General features: G+C 32.1%; 1 pseudogene; it reads left to right on the top strand.

The window, feature by feature from the left end:
* The first annotated feature begins 1,217 nt into the window (after positions 1-1,217).
* On the top strand, positions 1,218-16,276 carry LOC149171502 (uncharacterized; annotated as a pseudogene).
* Positions 16,277-16,921: the final 645 nt, after the last annotated feature.

The raw sequence follows: 16,921 nt of genomic DNA, 5'->3' as shown, positions 1-16,921 counted from the left end.
AGCAGTACCTTATTCAAGACTAATGCCTCTCCTATCTTCGGTACATTCTTAACCTCTTGAGGCAGTGCCTCTGCTTCCTCTATCTGAGCAACATATACTCCTCTTTGACCAGCCTGTTCTCCTTCAGGGCACTCAAAGGACCTGTGCCCCCACTTGTGGCACTTGTAACACTGATAGGAAGCTCCTCTGCCCCTGCCATTTCCCCTTCCTCTCTGGTATGGCTTTCCTCCCCTAGTGCTACATTCCTTATCTGTCATCCCTGAGGTCTTTGAACTGTTGCCCTCTTCACTATTGTTGGCAGTCCTTTCCCTCTACTAGTTCCTCGTCCTCTCCTGGCATTCTTCTTCCTTGCGATATTTTCTTCTGCCTTTAAGGCACTTTGGTATGCTTCCTCTATGGTTTTTGGGGAAAGAACACTTATCTAATCCAATATCTCCAACCTTAGGCCATTCACAAACCTTGTTGTCTTTTATGGGGTGTCTTCAGTATAACCAACTCTCAAATTCACCTGATAAAATTCTTTGGTATATTCTTTCACCATCATTCCTCTCTGCTTCAAATTCTACACCTGTCGATATAGAGCAATCTGGTAATCTTTGGGCAAAAACTTACCCTTCATCTTGGTGACCATTCTGGTCCACTTTTTAATGGGTAACTTATTCAATCTTCTCCTCTCTACTTGGACACTATCCCACCATAAGGCCACATGTACTTTCAACTTAGTGGCAGTGAATTTAACTTTCCCATCTTCACTGATCTCCTCACATTCAAAGTATTTGTCTAACTCACCAATCCAGTCCAACAACACTTCTGTGGAAAAACTACCATCATAGTTTGGAATCTCAAGCTTTGGCTTACTGCTAGCCAACAAAACTGACCTTAACAATTTTATTTCAGGTCCTTCTTCATCTGATCCATCTATCATAACTATAACTTCTTCATCACTATCCTCCCCTACTTCCGGATTGCTTCTCCTTCCTACTTCTTCTGCTGCTAAACGAGCTTTCAGGATCCTAATCTCTTCTCTCAACCCTTCGTCTACTACTCTTCGAATAGCTCTGCCACAACCTCTTCTTCTGGCTTCCATTTTATAAAGAAAAAGAATTAATTGTAACCTGCTCTATTACCAAAAATTTGATGGGACTAGCCCTTTACCCTTTTGTATAAATAATTAACTGCTGATTATTTTGTTGTTAACTGCATCGCTGGTTGACTTTATGGCACTGTCCTATGGTGTTAATGATTTGAGGATAGGTGTCCTGGCCTTGGGGCTCATTCCTCCCCGCCTCTTACGAAACCCCAGAAACCCTAAGTCGGGTCATTTCACTGTTGTTTCACTCTGTTGCTTGCGAGGTGAGGTCTCTGGCGCATTTGTTCTGCTACTCTGCGAAACAATAGTTATGTCTTTGGTTGTTTTTACAGGGGTTTTGCCTCACTGCTCCTGGTCATGCATTTCTGTGAGGGTTTCCACTTTCATATGCTGTCAATGTTTCCTGTTTTGTTCTTGTTTTCTCGACTCTGGGTCTAGAACCCTTGGTCTCAGGCTCTGGTTTCTATTTTTCTTAGCTCTGGTTACGTTTTGGGTTGTAAACTTTTGTTATTCGTTGTTGGTTACAATGCGCTTGCTCCACTGTTTGATTGTTTGCTTGGTTCTTGCTAAAGGTTGCAGTTGTGGAGTGGCTCAGCTCTTGGCTCTCATTCGGTGGTTATTTAGAGGTAAGTTTGCTCTCCATGCTAGTCTTTTTTTCCTTTTTTTCTTCAGGCGTTGACGGCTCTTGCTCCTTGTGGGCAGTGAGCACTCTGCGGCCGTAACCTTTGTCCATGGTTTCTCCTCTGGTTTGCATGGGCTTAGCTTTCTCGGTGAGTTTTCTCAGTCACCCTTCCTCTGTTTTCAACCCTGTATCTTTAGTTTCATTTTACTTGTTCTGATGGCCTGCTTGTTGGCCCTGCAGGTGCACGACTTGGTTCCGTTTGTCGACCTTGCACCCTAACTCCTATGCTCGAACTGGGTAGGGTCACTCCTTGAAAGTTCTTTGTTTGTCTGTTTGAGGGTTTTGTTGTTCGTAGGGTTTATGGGACTGTAGTTGTGGTTTGGCTTCGACTTTGTTGTTTCTTGGCCTCACTGTGCCTGTAGCTTCACTTTATATTTATGGCTCCACTATTAACTTGTGTTTGTAATGATACGTTCTTGCCTCATGGTGGTTTTTGGCACTGTTAACTCTATTTTATTTCTGGTCTCTGAATATTAGACTATGGATGTTCGGCTTTGACATACATACATACATACATATATATATATATATATATATATATATATATATATATATATATATATATACACACACACACACACAATGATTTCTGTTGATAAAAATTTGCAAAGGAAATAGTTATGAGTTTGGTTCTGTACCTGTAGCTTTTTTTCCTGGATATTCCTCTGACAGTGGCTCTCTTGTTTCTTCCATAAGCCTGCTCTGTTATCTTGCTGACTTGTTTGGATGCTCTCCTTGCTTCTATGCTTACTGTTCACTGTTTGTCATCATTATACTATGGAAAAGAAAATGAATTTAATTGTATCACGCAGAAAAATACTTAAGTTGTAATATATATGGATTCAGATGTATTTGTTCTTCAGAATGTTTCTGTGCTTATCTCTATTCAATTCTATGATGGTAAAAAAAGATTACAATAGTTGTTTCCTTTTTTCGTTTTGTAAAGAACACTGGACAGTTATCAAACTGCCAGTAGTTACATTAGGTTATTTTTGAATAACTGTCATTTCTTGATTTGTAATCTAAAAGTAAACTTTTAATAAAACTAAAAATAAAAAGAATGTAAGCAAACACTAATAGTGGGCTGAGACAACCATTCCTAGAAATTTAAATGAAAATGAAAACTAATGAAAACTCATTCTATTAGAAAAGACAAACTCCCAGCCATGACCTCCGCGAGCTAGATGCTCTTGCATCAATTCTACAATTTTTGTATCAGGATTTTATGCTCTTATGCACTTAGCTTAGAAATAGTCTTATCGACCTTGTCCATTTTGTGGATCTGCATGAGACACACCAACCAATACATATTAGTTAAACTTACATATAACTCAAACATATTGATTTTGTAAAGAATTTACAAAGAAATTGCCTTATCTGTGTTTTTTGATGTGTTATCACTATGTTGATAAGTATTTTTGTTACTTGAGACTTACCTAGACATTTTTTTGTCAATATACAACTTATAGGATTCAATATAGAAGTTATTAAATATATTTTACAAATAAATCAAATAATTTTCAACCAAAAAATCTCTAGTAACCGATGTGTTTAGACCACCAAACGCATTGGGTGTTTAATTGTTCAAGCACACCATCATGGAAAATCAATTTTCAAAATAAATTTAAATTATTACGGTGCAATTTTTAAGGATAAACACACCAATATGATTTAATGATGCTATTTGAAAGAGGCGCGTTGATGCGTTATATTACACCGGGAGCAAGAAATTTGTAAAGATAAACACACCAATATGATAAACACACCAATATGATTTAACGATGTTATTTGAAAGTTGATGCGTTATATTACACGGGAGCAAGAAATTTGTAAAGATAAACACACCAATATGATAAACACACCAATATGATTTAACGATGTTATTTGAAAGAGGCATGTTGATGTGTTATATTACATCGGGAGAAACTATTAACATACTAGAAAGAATATAGAGCATTATAATATACTTGTGTGTTGTATTAAACAGGGAGCACCGATGCGTCATATTATAGAGGGTGCACCGCGGAACATATAGCCATTTAAAGAAAAGACATAGATGACCAATAGGGTTTGGATCTAATTCAATAGTTAATTCTTCTACTTTACATGTCAAACATCCTATATATAGTAAGTACACAAACCCATTAAATCTAAAATTCCTAAATTGAAAAACCCTAAATGTGAAGTGGTAGAGGAAGTTAAACCTTAAGGTGGAATTTTGTAGGAAGAAGCAAGGGTTTAAGGTAAATATTGATTTTTTTTGTTTTAATTTTAATTATATTTAAATAAGAAATGAGATAGTAAAAATGTCTAAAAGTAAAATTTATAGTAAATTTTTTATTATAGGGAGTTTTTGTTTTATTTTTTCTAAATTGTGAATAAATCTACCAGAAATTGTAAAATATTTTAATAGTAAAATTTAAGATTTTTCTTATCTAGGGTTTTGAGTGAATCACCATACCTTTCAATTTATGATCTTTTGGTGGATTCCAAATATTTTGTAGCTCCACAATGCTCTAAGTATGTCTTTTTTGCAAATGACATGTCATTTAATTAAACCCTTACAAAAATTATAAAATTTTCTATTAGTAAAATAAACAACAATATCTCTCTTGCAAATGATATATCCTTTAATTAAACCTTAACAAAAATTGTTAATTTTTCTATTAATAAAATAAAAAATAATTTTATTAATTTTATCTATTTATTATTACGAAAGTTTTGACTAAATCATGTATGATTTTCTGAATAATTTTGTTATTAAAATATATTTTGTTGTTGCACGGTGCTCCTAATATGTCTTTCTAGAAATTTTAAATAAAATAATGAATAATTTTTTACTATTTAAAACCCTTTATGAAATTAAATTTCGACAAACTTATTAAGAATCCAACAACATATTTATAGAACTCTTTTCTTAAGAGAAATGAACTCCATGTTATTTTGATTAATTTGTTGAAAAGTAACTTCTCACTGGTGATATTGTAAGCCAACCAATGATATTGATGTGAACATATTCAAGAATGAATATGGATAATAGTTGCACAACATTGTTAAGCAAATATACATTTCATTGACAATTTATATCCCACATGATGAGATTGATAAGATTGAGTTGGTCAATTTGAAATATATATATATATATATATATATATATATATCAAATAAAAGAAATTTTTTTGACTTTTAAAATTCAAAATGATTTTTAATAGATATAAGAAAATATTATGAATTAAAATGAATATTTTAATAAATAATAAGATATTATAAAATTGTTATTATTTTATTAAAAATTATTTATCAATAATGTATTATAATTATTATTAAAATTAAATTGAAAAATTATTAAAATCAATTTAAATTTACCTTAATCTTTTTACAATTTTATAGAAAAGATTAAATCTCTTTTTATCCTAAAAAATGTTTACATATTAATAGATTTAATTTTTCATAAATTTAATAAATCTGAGTCTATATCTAAAATTCTAATAATATTTATGAAAAGATGCTCTACACATTATTATATAATTTTTTTATTTTGTTTCCTTTCTATTATTTATAAATACTTTAAAATGAGTTTAAAAAAATCATATAAATAAAAAGTTATTTATAACAATTACTACTCTGCCTAAAGTTTGACGCACTTAAAATAATTAAAATAATTAAGAAAATATTATTACATCTAATATTTATTAAATTAAGTATATATGTTTTAAATAATTTACAAAATATTATTACAATTAATATTTATTGAATTAATTATAAAAAAATTGACGCATGATATCAATCATATCATATACCATTTTGTATAAATTGTCTATAAAATAATATATATATGATGATGATGATAATTAAGGTGGAGAGATCAATATGGTCTATTGGACCTTAAGAAAGAAGCACAAGGAAGTTGGTAATGGGGAAAATGTTATGGAAATAAGAATGAATGTGAGTAAAGGCTGGACAATCCAAGAGAAAGTATTTTCATCTTCGACTTTCTTAGTATGCAAAAGAGGCATATTATTTAGTCCCAAGGAATCTTGGGAATAGTCCAACGTCAAGTTGCACTGCTGAACTGCTAAACTCAGGAGAATTAGGAATTAGTTTTGATCCTTGTAAGATTCGGTAGCTTCTTATAATTAATTAATACAGAAAGATAATTCTGATTAGCAAGAGAGGTTGATTAACTCCGTATAGTACCTTAACTTTCTTTTCCCCTCTAACTCCTTATCACTCTGCAACCTATCTTTGAATTTAAAAATATTGTCTCTATTAATCTTATTTCGTAAAAAAATTTCTGTTTAAAATTTTCATCCAAAACTGAAATTCACCATCTTAATTATTAAATCATGAAGACTAGAAATATTATATCGTCCATTTTTCCAACTCATCTTTGCCAAAATGTGTTCTCGATGATATCTACGATACCTTTGGAACGATGGACAAGCTCCAAATTTTCACGGTAGCATTTAAGAGATGCTACCAATGGTGAACGAGCTTTACAACGATATTTTCTTGTTTTTGTAATGCCTCTGCATCGAAGAACGGATTTGACCAATATTTGTGGTTATAATTGCATGTTATAAAGCATTACTATTTGCTATAGGAGGAAATGACCCTACTGTGGTTATAATTGCATGTTATAAAGCATTACTATTCGCTATGGGAGGAAATGACCCTACTGATTCAAGTCTGATTACCTTTGACCTATAAAATCACGTTCTACGTCTCCCACATCAACTTGCATCTTTAATCCAAGTCATTATAAAATCGAAGACGACTCATTGGACAATGGTTGATGAAGGTGCTTCAACCTACATCATGATTGTCTCATGTTGGAAATTTATTGGCTCTCTACCTCTCAAGTAGTCTCCTAACATCTTAGAAGTCTTTATGTTGGAAATTTATTGGCTCTCTACCTCTCAAGCAGTCTCCTAACATCTTAGAAGTCTCTGATGGTAGAGGATTTCGTCCTTATGATATTCTCATGAACTTTCCCATAACATTGGAAGGAAAAATCATTAACTTAGAAGTAGAAGTCATTGATGTGAATTTGAATTATAACCTTCTACTTCATCGGAGTTGGACTCATTCTATGTTTTGCGTAGTCTATACTTTGTTCCGTGTGCTCCATTTTCCTCATGAGGGGAAAATAGTCATCGTTCATCAATTAATCTTTTTCTCTTCTAGCTCTTTGAATGGCAATGTGCCATATATGGGAAATATTGACATCCCTTGTGAGAGTGTTGGGGAGGGTCTTTTTAAAGACTCTTCTCTTATGGGAACTTTTTCCCTCCCACCTCCAAATATCGCTTTTGTCAACATGATTTCCACTTCTCATGATCCTTGGATCGATCAAGCTGATTCTTTTGGCGATGTCATCTCGCTCAACCCAACAGAACAAGCCTATCGAGCTATTATTTTGGCTTTAGCAGTGACTTCTGAAAGTCATGCTACTCTTAGTATGCATTTAGATGCATATTCACAATCCCCTTGGCTTGGTTCTTGGGATTCTCTGGATCCCTTGAATGAGACATTTCCCAATGATGAAAGTATCACCGAGGTTATTTCTCTTGAAGAAACTCTTGGGAATGATGCCCATCATCGTTCCTCGTTTCTCCCGAGTCTTGGAGAGATTTCATCGTGTTTGGATACCTTTCTTTACTGTGCACTAACTCACCCACTTCAAACGCCTATTCTAGTAAATGATTTTTTAAGTGCCGGGCTACTAACAGATAAATTATTGAAGTGCCCTCAACGGGAAAATTTATTAAGTAAAACATGACGATATAACAGATCTAGTCTTCGTGATTTAATAATTAAGATGGTGAATTTCACCTTTGGATGAAAATTTTAAATAGAGACATTTTTAAGAAACGACAATAATATAAACCTTATTTTTAAATTTAAAGATAATTTGTGGAGTGATAAGGAGTTAGAAGGGAAAAGAAAGTTAAGGTATTATAAGAGTCAATTAATTCCAAGCTTGCTAACCAAAATTATCTTTCTGTATTAACTAATTCTAAGAAGCTAATAAATGTTGGAAGGATCAGATATAATTCTCATCAGTTCAGGAGTGAAACTTGAACGTTGGTCTATTCCCAAGATTCTTTGGGACGAAAGAATATGCCTCTTTTGCATACTAAGAAAGTAGAAGATGAAAACACTTTCTCTTGGATTGTCTGGCCCTTATTCACATTCATTCTCATTTCCATAACATTTGCCCCATTACCAATTTCAGAATTACTAAAACTATAATAACCTAGGAACGCTTCTTTCCTTTATTTTTTATCATAGAAATAAAATCTTAAATAATCACAAAACGTCTAAGCGGACGTGAATCATCATCATCATATATATATATATATAATTTTATAGACAATTAAGATTGATATCAAGCTTTAATATTTTCATAAGTATTATCTGTAATAATATTTTCTAAATTATTTAAATATTTTTATAATTAATTTAATAAATACTAATTGTAATAATATTTTCTTAATTATTTTTAAGTGTGTCAAATTTTAGCTAGAGTAGTAATTGTTATAAATAACCTTTTATTTATAGGAATCTTTTTAACTTATTTAAAAGTATTTATAAATAAGATAAGGAATAAAAAATCAAAATTTATATAATAATGTGAAAAGTACTTTTTCATCAATATTATTAAAATTTTGGATTAGAGACCAATTTAGATCTGTTTTAATTTAGATTTACTAAATCTTTGAGAGATCAAATCTATTGATATGTAGACAATTTTTTAGAGTAAAAAGAGATTGATCCCTTTCAATAAAGTTATAAAAAAAATAAGATAAATTTAAATTGGTTCGGATAATTTTTCAATTTAACATTAATAATAATTATAAAACTAATAATATTAAATATCATTCGTAAATATACCTCAATAAAATAATAACTATTTTATAATATTAGATATCATTTTGGGATTCAATTGCGTTAAGTAAGTCATTTAAGTATGACCATTTCCATGAGAGGTAGTCGTAACTGACTAATTTCTCATGATATTTGAATAGTTCACTTAGTACTCATTGCATCGGGTGATGCTCACAGGGGTGAAGAAGTGGAATTGAAACTAATGAAATGAATCACATAGCGTCAATCATCACTTACAACTGTGGTAACCAGGATATCTAATATAATGCACTAGATAAACTCTATACTTAAATATTTTATAAAACTTTATTATATATTAAAATATTCATTTTAATTCATAATATTTTATCATTTCTATTAAAAAATCATTTTAAATTTTAAAAATTAAAAAACATTCTTTTATTTGAGAAATATAATATATATATATAATCTCTTTCAAATTGACCAACTCAATCTCAATCTCAATCTCAATCTCAATCTCATCCTATGGAATATAAATTGCCAAGTGCAATGTATATTTGCATAACAGTGATGTGCAACTATTCCCCTTATTCATTCTTGAATTGTCCCACATAACTATTTCCCTTATTCATTCTTGAATATGTCCCACATCAATATCTTTTGTTGGCCTACAATATCATCACTGATTCGATCATGAAGTTACTTTTCAACGAATTGATCAAAATAACGTCGAGTTCATTTCTCACAAGAAAAGAGTTCTATAAATATGTTGTTGGATTCTAAATAAACTATTTGCTCGAGTTGAGTGCTTTTATGCATTTCTTTCGTTTTAGGTGATCTGCATTGTATTGACATATTCAAGAACGAATGAGGGGAACCACAGTGATGCAAATATACATTTCACTTGACAATTTATATCCCCTTATGGGATAGGATGACATTGGCTTGGTGAATTTGAAAGAGATTATATATATATAAATATAAATAATAAATTTCTTTAAATTTTTAAACATTTAAAATGTTTTTTTTCATAGATATAATAAAATATTATGAATTAAAATGAATATTTTAATAAATGTAACAAAATAGTTATTGTTTTATAAAAGTATTTTGATGAATTATATTTTACATTATTATTTTTATAATTATATAAGAGTTAAATTGAAAAATTATTAAAACCAGTCTAGATTCATCTTAACTCTAGATTTATTAAATTTTATGTTTAGATGGACTCTTAGTAAATCCAAAGTTAAAATAAACCTATACTAATTTGATAAAAATAAAATTAATAATAAAAAAAATTAATTAACTAACCACTAAATTACAACACTATTTTATAGAGTTGTTTTAGTTAGATTTTTTGGAAGTTTTTCAAGTGGGTTTTTCCAGTCTAATTTCTTTAAAGTTTTACAAAAATTTATTGAAATCACAAGTTTGATGGGTAGGCTGCAAGATGGAAATGCCCTAGAGTTTTTGAGAGTGCTAAGTTTAAATAACAGAAATCAAGATTTCACTTCAAATTTTTCCATCAAATTTCTACACAAAACAACTCCCTATTTTATTAAATAAATATTAACATAAGGTACAACTCCACCCTCCTCATTATATATTTATTTAAAATTAAAAAATAAAAATATAATCACAATTGTTATCAAATGAAACAGTTATCTAATAAATTTAGGAAATAATTACTCTCACAACACACCGCCACCACTGCACCAAACACCGCCTCACCGCCATGGCTTGTCTTGCATTGAAGAGGCGCCACTACCATGATCTGTTCAACGTTCCAAGAATCATCACCGCCATAACTCTTTCGAACTGAAAGGGCAATTAACCGACTTAATTTACGTATAACTTCAATTGATCTGTGATAGAAGAGGTATGCAGAGTGTCCGAACTCACAGTCCGAGTTGTAATGCAGAGTTAGGACGCACAGTCCAAATTGTACGCAGCCGTAGCTGCTTCATGTTCTGTTAATTCATGTGTAGTTTTACGATTAGTTACCAGCTGTAGCTGTGTACTGAATTTCTTTCAAATTTATCTAATTGCAATTTTCCAAAATATCTGACCAACAGAAAAGACGTTAAACAATTCCTCTCTACAATACCCCACCAAACGCTGCTCTGGATCAGGAAAAGTTGTGTTCCATATTTAGCGCACCCAAAGGGTCGTTGTTTTACCGGTTCCAATCTTTATGGCTGGGAAGTATTTCCGACCATGGGAATCCAAAATCCGTGTGTGTTTCTTATTTGTTTTTTTTGAAATATTTTAATGGAGAGCTTATTTTCCGACCATGAGAATCCAATATACGTATGTGTTTTTTATTTGTTTTTTTTTTTTTTTAAGTATTTTAATGGAGAGCTTCTATTATGGTTAAGAATTTTGTGGATAGTTTAATTGAAGATCTTTTTATTATAAAAATTGATGATAGTCCATAATAGCCAATTATGTTTATTTACCGGTTTATAATATTTATGTTATGGTTTGTATACTTTGGGTTTACACTTTTGTATTTGGTTTATTGTTGTTTTTTATGGTTTATAATCTGTTTGTTTTTAATATTATAGGAACATGGTTAATTATTCGTTTTCCTTTAAAATAACAATCACGCTCACTCACGGATGATCATTGTCAACGAAGGTCAATCTTCATCAGCCAGGCTCAATATTGGTTTACCTTGGTCAACCATGGCTACTCGTGCTATGTAAAATCAATCATGGTCAACCATGCTTTGACGTCGCATGGTGGCAATGATATCTTAAATCAAGTTTGGTCAATGATGACCCAACATCATATTGTGAAAAAAATTGTCTCGATATGGTAATCAATCATGCTCAAACATCATCAATGATCGTCATATGTCACATTGTCAATGGTTGTCTCAATATGTAAATAAACCATCTGCATGCATGGTCAACCATGTTTATTTTAAGGTTAATAATATTTATCTTTAGGTATATACAATTTGGGTTTATAATATCCATCCCTTGGGTTTAATATTATTGCCTTGGGTACATTATCCTTTGGGGTTATAGTATTAATCCCTTTAGTTTATTATTTTGTTGCGTTTGTAGTATCAATCCCTTGGGTTTATTAATCAAAGGGTTCAACTAAGATTGACCATTGTTGACCATCATTACTTTCACATAGTGTGGGTGACCATGGTTGTCAATGGTAGCCCATCTTTGACCATGATTGAGCATGGGCATCCAAGATGCATTGTAGGGTATTTAAACCCAAAGAAAAATATTATAAACTATTCACTACACATGTTTGACCATGCCTCACGATGGTTCACTTTCATATTGAGACAATATTTGTCACAATATGACATTCAACCGTGTTTGACAATAGTTGAATGTCACATTGCGACAAAGATTTCTTCAATATCAAAGTTATTCATGCTCAACCCTCGTTCAATGTTGCATTATGACAAATATGGTCAAGCAGAGGCAAAAATTATCCAACGTCGCATTGTGACAACGATTGTCTCTTTACGGAAGTCAACCATGGTCAAGGGTCATCAACAATGTTTATTTTAGGGTTAGAAATATTTATATACGTTGGGTTTGTATATGTTGGATTTATAATATTAATCCATTGGGTTTAATATTGTTCCTTTGGGTTGATGATCCCTTTAGGTTTAGTATTGATCCCTCGGGTTTATTATTCCATTAGGTTTATAATATCAATTCCTTCTGATTATTAATGTAAGGACCCATATTCCTAATGTTTAAAATTGGTTCATTGAGTTTATAATATCAATTCCATGGGTTTAATAGTGTGAGGGTTCATATTCCTAGGGTCTAATATTATTCCCTTATGTTTCATATTATTCCTTGTGGTTAATAATCCCTTCATTTTATAGTATAAATCCCTTGTTTTTATTATTCCCTTCAGCTTATAATATCAAACTTGTTTGTTTTACAGTTTATAATATCTATCTTGGGGTTTATATACCTTTTTCTTATAATTTTGGTCACTTGTATTTAATATTGTTCCTTAGGGTTCATAGTCCATTGGGATTATAGAATTTTTGCCTTGGGTTTATAATATCTATCCCTTGAGTTTATTAATTAAAGGGTTCATATTCGAGAGGTTTAATATTATTCCCGTGCAGTAATTATTTCATTGGATTTATAATATTCGTGTGTTAGAATTATTATTTGGAGGGTTCATATTCATAATGTTATTAGTGCATTAGATTTATTAATCAGAGGATTTATGTTCATAGGGTTTCATATTATTTCTTTAAGTTTTTTATTATTCCCTTGGAGTTATAATCCCTTGAGTTACAATGATAATATTATTTTAAATTAAATTATTATTATTATATTGATTAATATTAATATTATTAATATAGATATTGATATTATTAAATCTATATCTAATAACAAATATAAGAGTATATTAACCACATTTTAAATTATAGTTATGAATGTGATTCATATAAACTTATTTACATTTATAAAACACATTTATTAATATAATTAGGCCGATAGGCCTTCTTTTGAATTAATTTAGTAGTGTACACTTTGATTCTCTGATTGACATCTGGCATCAATCTGGCATATGGTCTGATTGACTTCTGGCTAAATATCTCAGACTATTTCTCCCTCACCAAAACCACTTTCCAATTTCTGCTCTTCCACGACTAGCTGCCATAACAATGGCAGCGGTTTCTATTGTGCACGACCTACCTTACTGCCATAACAATGGATTTAGCTCACGGTTGTTCAGTGCTCATTCACTATTCTACTATACCTATTCTATTTTGCTATACCATGTTTACAGCTCGGTTGTTCTGTTCAGAAGTTGTTCCTTTAGTGATCAGAGTTTAGTAGTTGTTTTGTTTCCACTCTCTTTTCCAATTTCAACCAAGTTTTGAAGTCGTGGCTCCAATAGCTGTCAAATTCTTGTCAATATCCAGCCAGGAAAGTTCACTTATTTTTTTCATTTTCACTCAAAGTATTAAGAAAAGCATACCCCAACGCCACAAAAGGTAGTCTTTCTTTGGCTTAACATATTTTTAGCTTTACTGGTGAACCAAATCCAGGTTTAAAGGAAATATTGTTGACTGTCCATGCGTGTTTTATCAGTAGGGGTTATTGTTGTAATTTGACCTGTTTATAGATCAGTACGCTTATAGGATTGATATTGTACAAATTGAATCAGTAGTTATTTAACTTCGTAATTCTAGATGTTTTGGGTTTGTGATGTAAATCTTCTTTGGTTTTTCCCAATAAGTTATTAAGTGGTTGGTTGATATCCCGGTTCATCTTTTGACAAGGCATTCATGAAATAGAGATACTCTACAGAATTGGACATTATTGACTTACTCATTATGACAATACTAACTCGGCACTTTCCTCTGCCTAATGGTTTCTCTTTTCATTGTAACGTAGCTGAAGATTGGTTACAAGGACCCTACGTTTACTATCTTTACAACACGTATGGTTTTGGCAAAGGAGATATTGGAAGACTCTTCATTGTAGGCTTCGGGTCATCTATGTTATTTGGCACGATTGTGGGATATTTAGCTGATAAACAGTAAGATATTAACACTCCATATGGTTTGTAGTTGTGCACTTGTATTGTGGCAATTACTGAGAACAAAAATAACTAATAAAATAGATCTATTCTAATATGTTGTTCTATCTACAGGGGTTGGAAGAGGGCTTCTATAACATACTGCATAACGTATATATTGAGTTGTATTACAAAGAATTCTCCTGAGTACAAAATATTTATGATTGGCCGTATTCTTGGAGGCATTGCCACATCTCTTCTGTTTTCAACTTTTGAATCATGGCTTGTTGTTGAACATTTCAAGGTAATGAATATATCCATCTTGCATAGAAAGTTGGGGTAGTTTCTGCATGTTTACATCATGTGCACGCAGCAATACTGAAAGACCTGGTGTATTTAGAATTATTTTGCATAGCATGTAGTTTCTCTCTCTCATTAATGTGTCGTTGGAGTTGGCCTGAAATCTAAAGAAATTTTTTACCTTTTGTAGAAAGAAATATAAGAAAAATTAGCAAGGCATATTCTAAGATATTTTGGTCACTTGAGGTTTTTATTGTTTCTTGCAGAGGAGTTTTGATCCACAATGGTTATCATTCACCTTTTGAAAGGCAATATTCCTTGGCAATGGTCTTGTAGCTATTCTCTTTGGGTTGTTTGCCAATACTCTTCTTGACACTTTAGGCTTTGGTCTAGTTTATCTGTTTGATGCCGCAGCATGCTTCTTAGCCATAAGGATGGACATTATCTTCTCCACCTGGACAGAGAACTATGGATATCCTTCAGAGAATAAGGATCTACTTACTCAGTTCAATGGTGCTGCCACAACTATTACTTCGGGTAAGTTTTTAAACTCTGTCATGTCCAAATATCTTTCCTTCTTTGAACTATACATCAGATAGACAGATGATGGTAAAGCTTTTCCTTATGTTTAGTCTTGACAACTATGTTGTTCATTTTGACGAGTAGATGAGAAGATTGCATTGTTGGGAGCTATACAGTCCTTATTTGAAGGTTCAATGTACACATTTGTATTTCTTTGGACACCTGCTCTGAGCCCAAGTGAACAAGATATTCCTCATGGGTTCATATTTGCAACATTTATGTTGTCTTCAATGCTGGGAAGTTCCCTTGCCTCTAGACTCCTAGCCTGCCAAGTAGTCAAGGCGGAGAGCTACATGCAGATTGTATTCCTTGTTGCTACAGGATCCTTCCTCCTTCCTCTCATAACTACTGTATGTCTTAGCTTTACTATTCCTTTGTGTCTTCTGATAGAATTTATTTATATGAAACATCAGCATATTGTGGATCTGAGGACATTTTGTGTGCTTGCTATGAGCAGTTCCTTTTAGAGCCTAGCACAGAAAAAGGTGGAAGCATTACACCAAGAGGGCATCTCCAACTTCTTGGTTTCTATGTGTTTGAGGCCTGTGTGGGAATTTTCTGGCACTCGATTATGAAAATGTGATCACAATACATTCCTGAGGAGTCTAGGAGCACAATTATGAACTTCTTCTGGATACCTTTGAACATATTTGTCTATGTTGTGCTTTACAATGTAAGGCCACAAGGCCTTCTAATCTCATTTTATAATACAAATGTCATGAGCAGGAGAATTGTATTGTATTTAAATGAGGATTAACAAGTCTTATTAACTAAGGAACTTTTTGTTTTGGAATGTTTTATGGAATTTTTTAGAAACCATTTAAAAGTTTTGAAATCACTCAAACTTTTCTTTCTTTTCTTCTTTATGAAAGGTCAATGCATTCCCAATCACATTCATGTTTGTTATATGTGCCATATTCCTCTTCATGCCATCAGTTCTCCAAAGGCAGCTCATGGTTGTTACAAAGAGTCACAATACAAGTAAGTCTTACAAGCTTCTGTCAAGTAACTAATTTTAAGTTGACTCACAAGTCAAGTAAGATGCACACACTTCTTTGTCATGTAACTGATGTTAGGTATTTGGAAAGTGTTGGCCTTTTATTTTCCTATGATTTTGTGCTTCTTTCTAGGTTTCTTATCAATGTGTTCATACAGTTCCCTTCTTATTTGCAAAATCTCTAGATACTTGGGGTATAACCAAGGAGTGGGATACAAAGGCAGAGCCCCTCAATCTCTGAAATGAAGATGTTTTGGAGAAGGTAACTTGAAATATTTGCATGGATTGTGAAAAGAGTCATCGACAATTTCCTTGCAAAAATTGTATTCTTGGGCTGGCCAATGAACTGTTTCTGCTAAATCATTTTGTCACATAAAATAACAGGTAGTTTTATTCATCTATTGGAGAAGGTAAAGAACTTATTCATTGTAGAACTTCAGTTGGAGATATTAATGTTTTTTGTCTAACCGACTAAGATCCCTCGGTAGACAATTATTATAAGGTGTAATTTTGTTGTGGAATTTTATTTTTCAAAAGTCCTAAACCTTAGCTGGTCAGACGACAAGTGGTATACTAGTTAGGCTTTATTTCAACCAATTGTTATCTAGGTAAGGTAAATTATCTGCACGCTCCTTTTTGCTCAGAAGTTTGATGTAGAGCCAAGAGCTTTGTTTGTAACTCTAATGATTTATTAATTAACTCACCATGGTCCACTAGGTGTGTGAAAAGTTTTGTTAGTGTATTGCACAATTGAATTACTTGTTTATTTTTAGTACTTGGCTTTTGTTATTTCTTGCACTTTTATATATTGGCGACTGATAAATGCTAGCAAGATTAGAATAGCAAATGTTGGCTGGTGTTTTAGGCTTGACTTTCATGCAAATTA

This window comes from Pinus tabuliformis, chromosome 4_2, assembly GCF_031772625.1.
Source record: "Pinus tabuliformis cultivar Carrire ecotype Pingquan chromosome 4_2, CPIR1, whole genome shotgun sequence".
NCBI lineage: Eukaryota > Viridiplantae > Streptophyta > Pinopsida > Pinales > Pinaceae > Pinus > Pinus tabuliformis.
Note: the sequence above shows the minus strand (reverse complement) of the source record. Positions and strands in the feature narration are given on the sequence as shown.